General features: G+C 47.5%; 1 non-coding gene across 1 annotated transcript; it reads left to right on the forward strand.

Annotated features, from left to right (window-relative positions):
• The first annotated feature begins 9,371 nt into the window (after positions 1 to 9,371).
• Trnat-ggu (transfer RNA threonine (anticodon GGU)) lies at positions 9,372 to 9,443 on the forward strand. Its single transcript has one exon. It is a non-coding gene; the product is annotated as a tRNA-Thr (tRNA).
• Positions 9,444 to 15,318: the final 5,875 nt, after the last annotated feature.

Below are 15,318 nucleotides of genomic sequence, written 5' to 3' on the forward strand. Positions count from 1 at the left end.
CCAAATTGCGTGAAAATGTAATAGATGTTATTATAATTGCGTAGGCTTCCACGGCCAGAGACAGTCGACATAAAAGTTTTCTGGGTTTGGTACCGCGTCATAATGTAAAAACTACTGCTGCTATAGAAAAGCCAACGTTTCGGCCACGATTGTAGCGGCCTTCTTCTGGGTTGTGGCCGAAACGTTGGCTTTTCTATAGCAGCAGTTGTTTTTACATTATGACGCGGTACCAAACCCAGAAAACTTTAATGTCGACTAATCACATGTTAGTTCTAGTATAATATATTTGTCCAATGAATACCCGTTTATGATCTGCATTTCTTCTTGGTGTAGCAACTTTAATGGCCAGTAGTGTAGATAGTTATTTTCCCTCTCGCTCGTTTGCGAATGGAACAGGGAAGGGAAGGACATGGTGCCCGACGTGAAACACCGTAAAGTGGCTTGCGGTGTAGGTGTGAAGGCGTAGGCGTAGATATACGAATTTCTGAAATTAACGTGCCCAAGCAACTTACAGAAGTAAACTTGTCCAAGTTCCGTTCTAATGCAGACACGTCAACAAGTAAACGGAATGGGTATTCAATAAGTAATGGAACACATTATTTTTCTCGGACAGTTTCGGTTAAAATAATGTGGAATTTCTTGTAGCACATTGTGATTTATTCTCGTTTCAGCTACCACAGTTCCAAGAAATTCCAATAGTTGGTGGCGCTAAACGTAGCCTTCAAAATGGTGTCAGTAACGGAGGTGCATTCCAAGCAAACAGCTGTCATGGATTTTTTTTTTTTTTGCCTGATAAGCAGTACATCGAAGATATTCACAGGCTCTTGTAGAATGTCTACGGAGACCTGGCAGCGAACAAAAGCACGGCAAGTCGCTGGGCGAGCTCACAAAATTTCATTGGACTGTTCTTCCTGACCCACCCTACAGCCGGAGTCTTGCACCTATTGACTTGCATCTGTTTTCTCCAATGATGGACGTACTCCGCGGGAAGCAGTACATAGACGGTGAGGAGGTTATTGGTGGAGCGAGACGTTGGCTCCGACGTCGACCAGTAGAGTGGCTCCACGCGGGCATACAGGTCCTCACAGTAAGGTGGCGCAATGCAGTCGCATTGAACGGAGATTATGTTGAAAAATTGACCAGATGCGAGTAGAATTAGTGCACAGAGGGTTCCGTACAAACTTAATTATATGTATAGGTAGTTCATCCATTCCGGGAAACGAGAATCTCGACCATTTTTGCCTGTTATCGACACTTATAGTAGCAAAATATCGGTCCGAGGGATTCCAAGACTTTCGAGAATGTTTTAAATTCAATAATACACACATCAAAAAAAGTACAGCATCATCTCGGTTCCGAGAGTTCCGGAACCTGCACAGAAAATTGGAATAGAAATCAAGATAAACATTATTTCCGACCTTTTCATTGCTCATGAAAACCACACATTGCATGCTGTACCACCATACAGCGAGACCTTCAGAGGTGGTGGTCCAGATTGCTGTACACACCGGTACCTCTAATACCCAGTAGCACGTCCTCTTACATTGATGCATGCCAGTATTCGTCTTGGCATACTATCCACAAGTACATCAAGGCACTGTTGGTCCAGATTGTCCCACTCCTCAACGGCGATTCAGTGTACATCCCTCAGAGTGGTTGGTGGATGACGTCATCCACAAAATGCGCTTTTCAACCAATCCCTGGCAATATTGATAGGGTTCATGTCTGGAGAACAATCTGGCTACTCTTGTCGTGCGACGTCGTTATCCTGAAGGAAGTCATTCACAAGATGTGCACGATGGGGGCGCGAATTTTCCTTCCTGAAGACGAATGCCTCGCCAATATGCTGCCGATATGATTACACTGTCGGTCGGAGGATGGCATTCACGTATCGTACAGCCGTTACGGCGCCTTCCATGACCACTAGCTGCTTACATCGGGCCCACATAATGGCACCCTAAAAAACAGCAGGGAACCTCCACCTTGCTGCACTCGCTGGACAGTGTGTCTAAGGAGTTCCGCCTGACCGGGTTGCCTCCAAACACAACGTGATCCCAATCCTGAGCGGTCCATTCGGCATGTTGTTGGGCTCATCTGTAACGCGTTGCATTGTGTCGTGGTTGCAAAGATGGACCACTTCATGGACGTCGGGAGAGAAGTTGGGGATCATGCAGCTTACTGCGCACAATTTGAGTTGTAACACATGGTGGCGCTGCCGTCAGAGTTTCTGCGAGCCATAATCCGTAGTTTGCGGTCATCCACTGCAGTAGTAGCCCTTGCGTGGCCTGAGCGAGGCAGGTCATCGAGACTTCCTGTCTCTCTGTATCTTCTCCATGTCCGAACAACCTCGCTTCGGTTCACTCCGAGACGCCCGGACACTTCCCTTGTTGAGAGCCCTTCCTGTCACAAAGTAACAACGCGGACGCGATCGAATCGCGTTATTGACCGTCTAGGCATGGTTGAAGTAGAGGCAACACTAGCCGTGTATCTCCTTCTTGGTGGAATGACTGGAACTGATCGGCTGTCGAACCCCTTCCGTCTAATACGCGCTGGTCATGCACGGTTGTTTACATCTTTGGGTGGCTTTAGTGACATCTCTGAACAGTGAAGGGGCCTGTGTCTCTGATAGAATATCCACAGTCAACCTCCAACTTCAGCAGTTCTGGGAACTGGGGTGAGGCAAAACTTTTTTGATGTGTGTTTAAAAGTGTCGTACAATCATGCAAGAGGAAGGCGACCATTATTATAATAATCAGCAGTTCTGCATTCAGGCTGACTGGATCCCAATGGTAAAAGTCAAGCATCAGGCGAGGAATGACTTTGTTGCTCTTATGAGACCTTTGGAAATTTATCCATCATCAGATACCCGGGAGCGATTAATGCACGTAGATGTGGCGTTTCCAGTCGTAAGTAAAGGAAACATTCGCAGAGTAGTCTGCGAAACGCCACATCTACGTGCAGTAATCGCCTGAATGCAGAACTGTTGACTGTTTTAATTTCGAGTTTCACACCGGAAAATCAAATGAGGAAAGAAATATTAATTTCGTAAGGTATGGTTAAAGTTTTCGGATTTTCTCCTTTACTTGTACTGCGAAACCTTGCTTCTTTCCGAATTTCATGATTCTAGGCCAATAGTAAGTATACTATTGGTTTTGATGAGTGAGATTGCGAGTATCAAAATTTGAGCCATATCTTTTGATTACATTGACCTGCGAGCTTGAACGTATTGCACCGCCAAGGGACGATAGACTTCAGTACGTTAAATTTCAACTTGATACGTCTACGGATTACTGAGAAAAAAGGGTTCTTAACAGTCAGGCAGACAGACGAACAGAAAAGTGTTCCTACAAGGGTTCCGTTTTTACGGACTGACGCACATAAGCTTAGCAATAGGGCCTTGTGGCAAGAATAGTGGAGAATAATATGGTGTTCTGGGAACCCCAATTAAACTAAAGTGTTTTCGGAAAAAAAGAAGTGTTGAATTACTTATTGAACGCCCCTCGTACTTGCTAGTGGACATACGCTTTTAAAGGTCACAGCACCGGGTCCGTGTCCGCCAGGGCCGCACCTTTATACAGCGGCAGCCGCGCCGTGTGAAGAGGGCAGTGCCGGTACGGCGCCACACCTGCCCAGCCAAACAGGTTCGGCCCGGGCCAGTGGAGTGTTGGCGCCGCCAGCATCTCGATACGGGGCGGCTACCGGCGGCGATACGTCACACCGCCGTAATGAGCGCCGCGAGCCAACACCTGCCCACCGCAACGCATTCTGACGCCTCCCAGCTATCCCCCTCCCCCCCCCCCCCTTTCACCAGATCGAACTGCCTACTCTATCTGTTCTTCGCGGCGGCTGCTGGGTGCGCGCGCCGGAGACTGTACATCACTAACTCTCTTCCACAGCCATAACTCCCACCGACTTGCCCACTCTGGTCATTACAGTGACTCTGTCCACTCCCTTCCATCAGTCTCTGCTCACGAGCTCTCCAATTTCCTGAAGTTTCACCTTGCCACGCCGCAACTGCGAGTGTCATCCCGAAACGAGAACCGCCTATTTCGTGTGTTGGCTTTGAGTGTCCGAGCCAGATTGTGTTGTTGTGGTATTAACTTTTTATTTTCCTACTCGTTACCCTGCTACAGATAGCAGCAGAAGGAGGACGTTACAAATCGAGGACCGTTTTAACAAAACTCAACAAGCACTTTTTTTTTCGAAATGCTTTTTTTAACAGATTCTGGTCCTTCAGTACGAGTCTCCCACAGTGGCTACAAGAAAATAAACAAAAGTGCATATTTGCCGTTGTAAAATGCCCCTGAATATAGCAAATTTTCGCAAAACTCGACATCTCTATTTTTCAAGGTTCCACAAAACTGAACTATTCCTTCTTTTATACTGCTCGGTTGAAACAAAGAACATAAAATTTAAAAGTTAATTTTAGCAGCCTTTACACTCGCATGTGTTTACCGTCAGGCATTCGCACAACATCTTACTAGATAAACCAACTGTTTGCTAAGCGTTTGTTGGACAAGATTGCATATTGTTCCACTGCATTCTCTGCCACATTTAGGCCCTGTTTTACTACAAGATTAGTAAGTGTTGTAGTGCGCTCTTGTTGGAACATCGTTATTAAGATGTCATAAAATTTAGAATATTCTGAAATAGTTCAGGGGGTGAAAAGTGTAAGATAAAGGAGGAGTCGTCAACGTCACAAGAATGAGAAGTGCAAGATTGCATCTTCAGATGAAGATCTGAATGTAGACTGTAACCATATTGCAACAACACGCAAAATAGGATGTTTATGTTTCAATGATCTTATTTGTTTAAGTGATAGCCTGTATATGAATAGAACTAAAGTTGAACAGGATGATTTCTTACTGCGATTAGTGTACACACATTAGACTTGTGCTGGCAAATAAATATACACAAGCGTCAAACAATTTCAATAAACGTAAGCATCCCAAATAGGAGTTATATGAGTTTGCGTCGTTTCTAACTCGAAAATGAAACATCCTACAAAAAATTTCCAAAACAAAAGAAAGAAGAGCTTAAAATTTGGCGTAGAATGACATACGTAATAGTTAAAGTCGGTTCAGCAGTTATGCGATGATCTATCGTTAAAGATCGGCAATTCAACTACTTGACAGCTGTAGGCTGTAGCTTTAGGAAATTATTTTACCCATTTGGCGGAAAAGTGAGTTATACTCATGTTCCAACGCCAGTAACTCAATAACGTCTACTCGAAATATTTAGTGTCGTGCATCAAAATTGTAGAGTATCACTTTCTGTGTAAAAAAGAGTTTCTGAATTAAATTTTTGGAAGTGTTTATAACGCTAAAGAACAAACACAATTGAAAACATGGTAATGTTGAGTTTTGTAAAAATTTGTAATTTCTCTTTTTTTTCTCAATATATGAGATTAGTGATGAACTACAGTTATTCCTTCGTCAGTCCTTATCGACATACATGAACAGTACTATGTGTTTGAAATTTTTTGACTCAACGATATTGAGTACAACTAAAAATTACTTCTCCTCTAAAATATTGTAAGTGGCGTTTGTTGAGTTTTGTTAAAACGGTCCACAAGTGGCGTCTGACATCGTGGTGTATATAACAGAGATATGCGTCATTCAGATCCTCACTGCTGAACAAATTGCCTCAATGAAATCCATCGACGCCAACGGCCTTGCCACAATGGTAACACCGGTTTCCGTCAGATCACCGAAGTTCACCGTTGTCAGGCACTAAGCCGTTGTGAGGCAAACTGAGGTGCTACTTGACTGAGAAGTAGCGGCTCCGATCTCTTAAACTGACATACGGCCGTGAGGGCGGTATGCTGATCACATGCCACTCCATATCCGCATCCAATGACGCCTGTGGCCTGATGATGACACGGCGGCCGGTCGGTATCGTTGGGCCTTCATGGCCAATTCGGGCGGAGTTTAGTTTTCGAAATCTATCGACTCTCGCTGCAGGCCTATGGAGACGGTACAGTAAGAGGCGAGTAATGTGAGGCGGTGGGTACTGTGTTCCGGTTGTAGTGAAGAAGATGTGCGCCACTCGTCATATGTTGTCACACGTTATCGATACCACACCGGCCATTCCACGTCGAGAAATTGGCAGTACCTCATGTGACTGGCCAGCCAATCCACGGCTGGCCCCAGGCACGCCTTCTGCAGCAGGGGTAGCCAGCACCACCACGGAGCTGACGTAAAAAGTCGCCGCACAAACGCCAACCCAGTATGTTCGTGGAGTTCTCTCGGTGCATTCGAAGCCTTACTAGTTAGCCTCCGTAGTTACTGTATATGACGAATTTACCTGACTCAATTAATTGTTTGGCCTGTATTTGGACTTGCTGAACCCAAATAAACCAGAGATACGTATATATTATGCGTACTTCTAATTATGTTTGCTCTATGTCTCAGCTCCCACTCGTTCTATGGCACCCACTTCTGGGCCCATCCAGGAAATGTAACAGCAATTACCAGTCTAGTGAAATATCCACACCTGCCACTCCTGTGTTAACTCTCGTGCCCTACGAGCCGACGCGTACTATCCACCTTGCAGAAAAAGCAGTTTATTCAGGAAAAGGGCTTCTGGCCGACAAGTTTTCCGGCGCGGCGTCTGACCAACCAATGAAATGTGTGGGAATAAAATCATGTGCGGGCCACAGGGATGCGACCAGAGTGTGGTTCCATATGGGGTCGCTCTCTCTGATCTCGGCATTCGAGGCAGCAAGACTTCTGCTTCCCTCCTCTATCATGATGATTTTTCAAACTCTGTAGCGTCACCGATTGGCCGTTGTAGCCGCACTGATTGACTGGTGGTTTGCTCATATACACTAGGCCGCTCCCATTGTACTCCGTATTTAAGAATACAAAACGTTAGTACCTCTGGAGCCCCTTGTTTTTCTTATTGACATCCCTGGACGTCCGCACCCTAATTCCCCACCTGACATCGGTTACAAAAGTTTTTGGAAAGCTGCTGGAGAATATGAGACCGAAAGTGGCAATTTTCTTAACAGTATCATCACGAGGTGTCACCACTGCAAGCCGGAATCCAAAAGACAGTTCTTGGACGGGCGACATGCGTGTTGGCGTCTGCTACGGGAGAGCACACCGCAACAGTAAAACAGCCACTCACTGCACAACGGCGGGGCGTGGAGGGCCGTGGTGTCAAACCAAATCCGGTGTACGGGGCTGAACCAGCGACATGAACCTGGCGCCAGCGCCAGGGGTGGTGGACAGCGACGGGATGAATCTTCGTGGTCAGCGCTTGACCATGCATGGCGTGCTGGTCGAGCTTTTTTATGTCCCGAGGTGGCTGAACCAGTGAGTTGTCTGTGATAGCAATCCCGTGTATGCAGGATGGGGTCTCCACAGTCGTCATGAGAGGCGAGCCTCTGAGAGTATCGAGATGGCCAGCTAGAAAGCAATAGAGCTGGCATCTTGCTGAGAGAGCAGCTAGATGGATCTGGTGAAGCAGGAAGTCGTGGAGCAAAGCAGCAGTGCAGCCTGGTGGACTCGCAGTGGGGACTGGCGTTGGTTTACTGTAAACACAGAACATCGTTCTGTTCTCGAGCAAGGGACAATGCTAGGCTTAGAGGATCCAGGGAACGCAGCGCCGCCAGTAGTCGAATGTTGTTAGCTGCGGTGTGTTTCAGTTACAACAGTTACAGAAAAACTGTTTCGGTTATGATCAGAGCAGTTGGTAGTGCAAATGAGAGTGTCTGGAATGGCCAACTTGAATTACCAAGAGATTACAATTTTGAACTACAGAGCCCGCATCTCGTGGTCGAACGGTAGCGTTCTCGCTTCCCACGCCCGGGTTCCCGGGTTCGATTCCCGGCGGGGTCAGGGATTTTCTCTGCCTCGTGATGGCTGGGTGTTGTGTGCTGTCCTTAGGTTAGTTAGGTTTAAGTAGTTCTAAGTTATAGGGGACTGATGACTATAGAAGTTAAGTCCCATAGTGCTCAGAGCCATTTAAACCATTTTTTGAACTACAGCGAGCCGCCGTAGCCCTCGTGTATTAAAGTTCGAAATTTGTATTTTCATGTTATTGTTGTAATTGTCTTCAGCAAAATTTTAATCTGTTCTTATTGCTGGTATTCACTGTTTTGTTGTTCTCATTTCCTGTGCCCAGCAGCGGGTGACTTGGGGTACTGTATTCTACTGCTGATATTTGCTACTTTGCCAATTGCTCTTTTAGTGTTATGGTGTCCGCATTTGGTTGGGTATATTTCAGACTGCAGTACTCTGGGTTAAGAATGTTTACTGTGTGTATTCTTTCCTTTCCTTTCACTGCTGTGTTATTATTTTTAGTACTTCTTTACTTTTAGATACTTCTTGCTCTGCGTATTGTAAAGTTTGTGAAACTCAAAGGGGCATTTTATTTTATCATCTGTCCAATCGTGTTAGATATTAATTTTGTATTTTGGCAACTTGAGTGCTGAAAACTTTACTTGTGTCATCTTGTGTATGGGCTAGGAGTTGTTGAAATTTATTAGTGAACACATTTAAACATCGTTACAGATTTACGTCCACATAACCTCCTGCCACTTTCTAACTTCACAGTTGCCTGCGCCACAGATCCTGGGGCAGTAGCCATTAATTAACGAAGTGGTACAGTGCCAGCGTGACATGTTGTCTATTTAACACAACTGTAAGAACTATATTCACTCACAAACATCTTACTTCGTTACTCGAAACATCACTTCGGAATCTGCATACCGCTGTTTTGTTGTTCTCATTTCCTGTGCTCAGCAGCGGGTGACTTGGGGTACTGTATTCTATTGATGATGTTTGCTATCTTGCCCTCCAGTGCAACATCTTTCCATCGGCATCTTGCTCCTCCGCCTCATCATTATCCTTCTGAAATCCACTGTTGTTGCTGATGGGTAAAGGACTCTTCCAGGTGATTATTTCTTTACTTTAGATGCGGAGTCATACAGAATTGTTTAAATAACAACATAATCGCAAAAAGGACTGAATTATTTATTGTTCCACTAAGGGCAATTTCAGCTTTATGATATATGACGTCAATATACGAAAACCTTAAGAGTTCAAAAAATTCATAAAAACTTTAGTATATGTTAGAAAATTTCTTGGTAGTAGCTATCCCTGTCTTTCAACAAATTAGCGACAGTTGGCAATATTTAGTTGTTCATAATTTCAGAGACTTTACTGGTCTCATACAGTTATGATTTTCTATATACAATCTGAAGCGACGAGTCAAGGGGGAATTTAAAGTTGACTGGGGCGGCAGCGGGAATTTGGAACGAGGAGGGAGGCATCTGAAGGTAATTCATGCTACATCTACATCTACATCCATACTCCGCAAGCCACCTGACGGTGTGTGGCGGAGGCTGTTGTGCGAACTGCTATGCCAAGGTGGCTTAGTGGCTAAAGCACCTGCCTGGTTAGCTGGAGACCTGGGTTCGATTCCCGGCTTTGGTACAAATTTTCACTCGCCATGTCAGTCTATATGCATGAAAAGTATTTAGTTGAACTCACAGCCTTTATATTTGCGTGATTTTAGCCGAAATTTAGAGGATTCGTTTTATTACTCATGTGAATGACTTTACACTTTTCATTATTTGGACCCATTGCCACCTATCGCACTGTGCTCATAAAATGTCCATACACCATCTGGAAACTAGGGGCCATGGTGAACATTAAGGGAAGAATGTGTGAAAAATAATTAAATTTGGACGCTAGGTAAGTGCCGACGTAACGCGTCCGGAGAATCATAGCCATGCGGTGGAATTTGCTGTCACAGAGCAATGGAAGGATCCATTGTAGCAGCCGTCACATTTCGGCGAACTGTACTAGAGAACTGCAATGCAAATGCGTTCAGTGTGGGAACCTTCTGAAAGGGGATCGCCTCTTTCGACAGTCATGTAAGTCGTGTTGCGCATGTTGATGACGCTGCCTGATACCGCGTCGTTGTGACAAAATCACTGAAGCGTCGGTTGGGTTTCCTCGCCCGATCGCGCCAAGAGTACCACGTCGGCAGCAAAGATACTATATCGGAAGGTCACGTCGCGATGCAGATGTCTTCAGTCACTGGCGAAGGCAGTGTAGCACGGCTTCGAGGGCCACCGCGACTAAGTCTCCTGACGAAGGACACACGTGTCGTCCCGGCCGTTCACGAGTGATGTATTCGGGCTGGTGGCCGTTGACCATAACCCAGGAAAGTGCCCCGTGGACTAAACGTGGGATCACCCATGATGACCCCTGCGAGAGGCCTATGCAATGAAGCACGCGCAAAGAAAACCGTAGTCGATACGATCGAAGGCGTGATCAAGGTCGACGACAGAAAGGGCGTCTCGGAGGCGGCAGGTCGCCGCCAGCGCTGTGACAACATGTTTGGCCAGGATGGATCGTGTGTCTGACTGTGGCCTAGAGATGTGTGCGAACGATATGGGCGAAAAGTTTGTAATCCACTTTTAGGAGCGTACGAGGACGGTGTGAAATGCTTGGTTTTGTAACCAGTGCATGATGTCTTCGAGGAAATCCGTGGGGACGGTAAAATCGTCGCGGAGGACGTCTTGAAACATCTGAATCCACTGAGCGCCCATCAGGAATTCGTTCGGTAAGCCGTCCAGTCCCAGGAGATTTATTCGGGGCGCTACGTGCCAAGGCCGCTGTTAAGGCTTCAGCAGTTATGGGAGCCATCAGGGCGTCGTCCTGGGTCGCTACTCTGAGGACGGGTGTATCACACAGGACGCCTTCTTAGTCGCGGACAGTCCGCGGGTGCTCGGCGTAAAACGTCCTCTAATGCTGAACAAACACTGGGGCAATGGCAAACTGCGCGTCGACGCGTCCACTCGCTGCTGTGTCTACTGATATTATAAGGTGGCGCTTACGGCTGCATCTCTCTCGGATGACTTGATATATGGAAGCCAGTTCGCTGGGGGATTCTATCCTGCACTCTCGCCCGGACTCGGGCTCCATCAAGCTATTATGCAGTGAGACGAAATATTTTTTCATTGGTGGCGGCAGGAATTTGTAGAAGGAGAATTAAGAAGATACCAGGGACAGAGCGTTCCAATATGCACAAGAAGTGAACTTAAGTGTGCCGGCCGGAGTGGGCGAGCGGTTATAGGCGCTACAGTCTGGAACCGCACGACTGCTACGGTCGCAGGTTCGAATCCTTCCTCGGGCATGGATGTGTGTGATGTCCTTAGGTTAGTTAGGTTTAAGTAGCTCTAAGGAGGGGGACTGATGACCTCAGCAGTTAAGTCCCATAGTGCTCAGAGCCATTTTGAACTTAAGTGACCGACGACCTGCAACCGCAACTCAGCAGAGAATAGTGGTCACTATGAGGTCCTAATAGCGGCCTCTGCCCAGAACCGCGCCCGCTTGCTCTCCCGTCGTCATTTCGACGGGCTGCTGAGGCACGGCGGAACAATTTGTCGGCCAGTCGGACAACCATGAGCTGGGTCAGTGTACAATATGGCTAACTAGCCCAGCCTGAACCAGGTAAAACACAAGAATAATTCACCACTTGAGCCTTCTGCAAATTTGTTCCCTTTCTTTTTTTTTTTTTTTTAAAAAAAGACATAGATTTAAATAAGATTATAACACCAAGCCCACAAAATAATCAAAGATAACTGCAATAAACTATTTTTTGACCCCACACAAGATTAATACAAGATAACTACAACAAGTTGCCTCCACACTTCTCACGTTGTATTAAGATTGACTGCCCATTAAAAAAATTCACTAGACACCAATACTACACCTTACCAATATAGGCGATTCATCAAACACCTTACCAATATAGGCGATTCATCAACAGTCCACGGTGCCTGCTACATGACAGCTATCCCCCTTGTCAGCCAGGGCTTACAAATACCCTGTTGAAGGCCAATGTAATTCTAAAACACAGTTTAAAAAAGAAATTTAATAATTCGGCGCAGTAAATGGCCTATTTCTCCCAGTAGGACTCCTATTATATTGGACCTCTTCACAGATCTAACAAAAAACAATATCACAAGCAACTCAAACAATACTAGAAGCAGTCGATCTGCAGTAACAGGGACGAAATGCAAGTAATCAGGGGCACACAAATCCAGAAGTGGCCAATCAGCCAATAAATGTCACCCACTGAGATGACCAACAGACGAATCAACAGTCCTTCCTGATGAAATCACAGGCAAGGGCAAAGGTTGCAAGTGAATCGCCAGCTGACAGCTTGTTTCGAAGAAGACACTTCAATGGGTGGCAACACAATGGGCGTTGGCCGCAACACACTTTTAGTGGAAAATCTGTAGCCATCAGCTTCTCGCAGAATGGAGTCTTTGGTCACTTCCCGCACAATTGGCCAACCGTTGTCCCGAGTGCTTGAGCTCGGAGCCCCAACTTCTTCCAGCGTTGTCCAAATGAGAACTGCCCTCTCCAGAAATTCAACCTACCAGCTGCATCGTGACGGCAGCACCACTGGATGAACAGAGAAGAAACCAAGCAGAGGAAGTTGCTCAGAAAAGAGATATGAGCTGAAATGGCTCCATGAACTAGGTCAGCTTTCAGATGGCTAACCACTGTCTGACTGCCTTGTGAACGGTGGCTGTGTCATTAGTTCCTTCAGCTTTGTATAATAAAATTCCGACGGCACCCGACGCCAGAACGCCCTATCGCAGGCACATCCCATGAACGTCCACCTGAGGGCTGGCTTGATGTAGTAAAGTCACCAATATAAGGTGGAAGTTTGTTCATGGAGACTCCACAGGCATGGGTCCCACATAGCGCTGATCTCCCAACGACATGCAGCCTTGTACAGATAGGAAATATTCAGCATCCATGGACTGTAGCTTTGGGGTGTGAGGTGTTGGGGAATGTGACCGAACAGATGTATGCCAAATGGTGAAGGCTGTTGGCCACAGTTCCACAACCATTTTTGTGACTTGGAGTCCACAGGAGACGTATATCCAGTCAACGCAGCTGGCAGAGTGGTCAGTGAAATACACTCCTGGAAATGGAAAAAAGAACACATTGACACCGGTGTGTCAGACCCACCATACTTGCTCCGGACACTGCGAGAGGGCTGTACAAGCAATGATCACACGCACGGCACAGCGGACACACCAGGAACCGCGGTGTTGGCCGTCGAATGGCGCTAGCTGCGCAGCATTTGTGCACCGCCGCCGTCAGTGTCAGCCAGTTTGCCGTGGCATACGGAGCTCCATCGCAGTCTTTAACACTGGTAGCATGCCGCGACAGCGTGGACGTGAACCGTATGTGCAGTTGACGGACTTTGAGCGAGGGCGTATAGTGGGCATGCGGGAGGCCGGGTGGACGTACCGCCGAATTGCTCAACACGTGGGGCGTGAGGTCTCCACAGTACATCGATGTTGTCGCCAGTGGTCGGCGGAAGGTGCACGTGCCCGTCGACGTGGGACCGGACCGCAGCGACGCACGGATGCACGCCAAGACCGTAGGATCCTACGCAGTGCCGTAGGGGACCGCACCGCCACTTCCCAGCAAATTAGGGACACTGTTGCTCCTGGGGTATCGGCGAGGACCATTCGCAACCGTCTCCATGAAGCTGGGCTACGGTCCCGCACACCGTTAGGCCGTCTTCCGCTCACGCCCCAACATCGTGCAGCCCGCCTCCAGTGGCGTCGCGACAGGCGTCAATGGAGGGACGAATGGAGACGTGTCGTCTTCAGCGATGAGAGTCGCTTCTGCCTTGGTGCCAATGATGGTCGTATGCGTGTTTGGCGCCGTGCAGGTGAGCGCCACAATCAGGACTGCATACGACCGAGGCACACAGGGCCAACACCCGGCATCATGGTGTGGGGAGCGATCTCCTACACTGGCCGTACACCACTGGTGATCGTCGAGGGGACACTGAATAGTGCACGGTACATCCAAACCGTCATCGAACCCATCGTTCTACCATTCCTAGACCGGCAAGGGAACTTGCTGTTCCAACAGGACAATGCACGTCCGCATGTATCCCGTGCCACCCAACGTGCTCTAGAAGGTGTAAGTCAACTACCCTGGCCAGCAAGATCTCCGGATCTGTCCCCCATTGAGCATGTTTGGGACTGGATGAAGCGTCGTCTCACGCGGTCTGCACGTCCAGCACGAACGCTGGTCCAGCTGAGGCGCCAGGTGGAAATGGCATGGCAAGCCGTTCCACAGGACTACATCCAGCATCTCTACGATCGTCTCCATGGGAGAATAGCAGCCTGCATTGCTGCGAAAGGTGGATATACACTGTACTAGTGCCGACATTGTGCATGCTCTGTTGCCTGTGTCTATGTGCCTGTGGTTCTGTCAGTGTGATCATGTGATGTATCTGACCCCAGGAATGTGTCAATAAAGTTTCCCCTTCCTGGGACAATGAATTCACGGTGTTCTTATTTCAATTTCCAGGAGTGTATTTATAGTCATGGCAGTCCCTGTAAAGGAAAAGCCTCATGCCTTGGAGTGCCAGATCCTGCATAATTGTTTGTAGTGCTGGGCAGGTAGAGTAGCACCGTGTTTGGTCCATGGGACTCAGGACACTATTAAAATCGCCACCTATGACATAGTGGTCTGTATTTCCATGCAGGAGCAGAGCAATTTCGTTGAAATAAAAGGTGATCTGTTCACCATGGCGAGATATCCCAGATGGTGCATATACACAGACAGTACAGGCTGTCCCCACCGTAATGGCCAGGCCTCATGCAGATGGCAGATACGTGACATCCAATATATTGATGTGGTCACATAAGAGTATGGCAGCTTCACCAGCGCCATGACTAAATCGAATGCTGTAGGCTGTGTACCAGTAAATGTCCAATTGCAGCTCTGGGCGGATTTCTTGAATGAGGGTGATATTCAGGTCCACCACCCAGAGCGTGACATGGAACATGCACATTTTGATTACAGAGTGTATACCATTGATGTTCACCACACCCACAAGGTAGGATTGGGACATATAAAGGCAGAATGTATAGGAGCAAGTGCCAGCCCCTCACTGGTAATGGGGCCATTTGGCTACCCAGCCTTGTGGCAGGTGTGTTTAACCCAGCCCTTCTGTGGGTGTCAGACTCCCCACGAGTGGAGTGCCAGCCCCCCACCTGGTGTTCATTCTGAGGAGTATTTGATGGGCAGGGCCAAGAGGCAGAATTTGTTAAGGAGATTCGGCGACCATTGTTTTCAGCATCATGTGACCACCCCTGTTGAAAGGCTGGAGTCAGTATCTTTGGCTATGAGACTGACATCTGGAACCAATGTCCCTGGTACAATGACATTGTGGTGGTAGCAGGTGATGTGCCCTTCAGGGCTGTCTCTTTATGTTGTGTCATCATCATGGTGCCATCGGTGGCTGAGCACA

The sequence above is a fragment of the Schistocerca cancellata genome, chromosome 3, assembly GCF_023864275.1.
Source record: "Schistocerca cancellata isolate TAMUIC-IGC-003103 chromosome 3, iqSchCanc2.1, whole genome shotgun sequence".
NCBI lineage: Eukaryota > Metazoa > Arthropoda > Insecta > Orthoptera > Acrididae > Schistocerca > Schistocerca cancellata.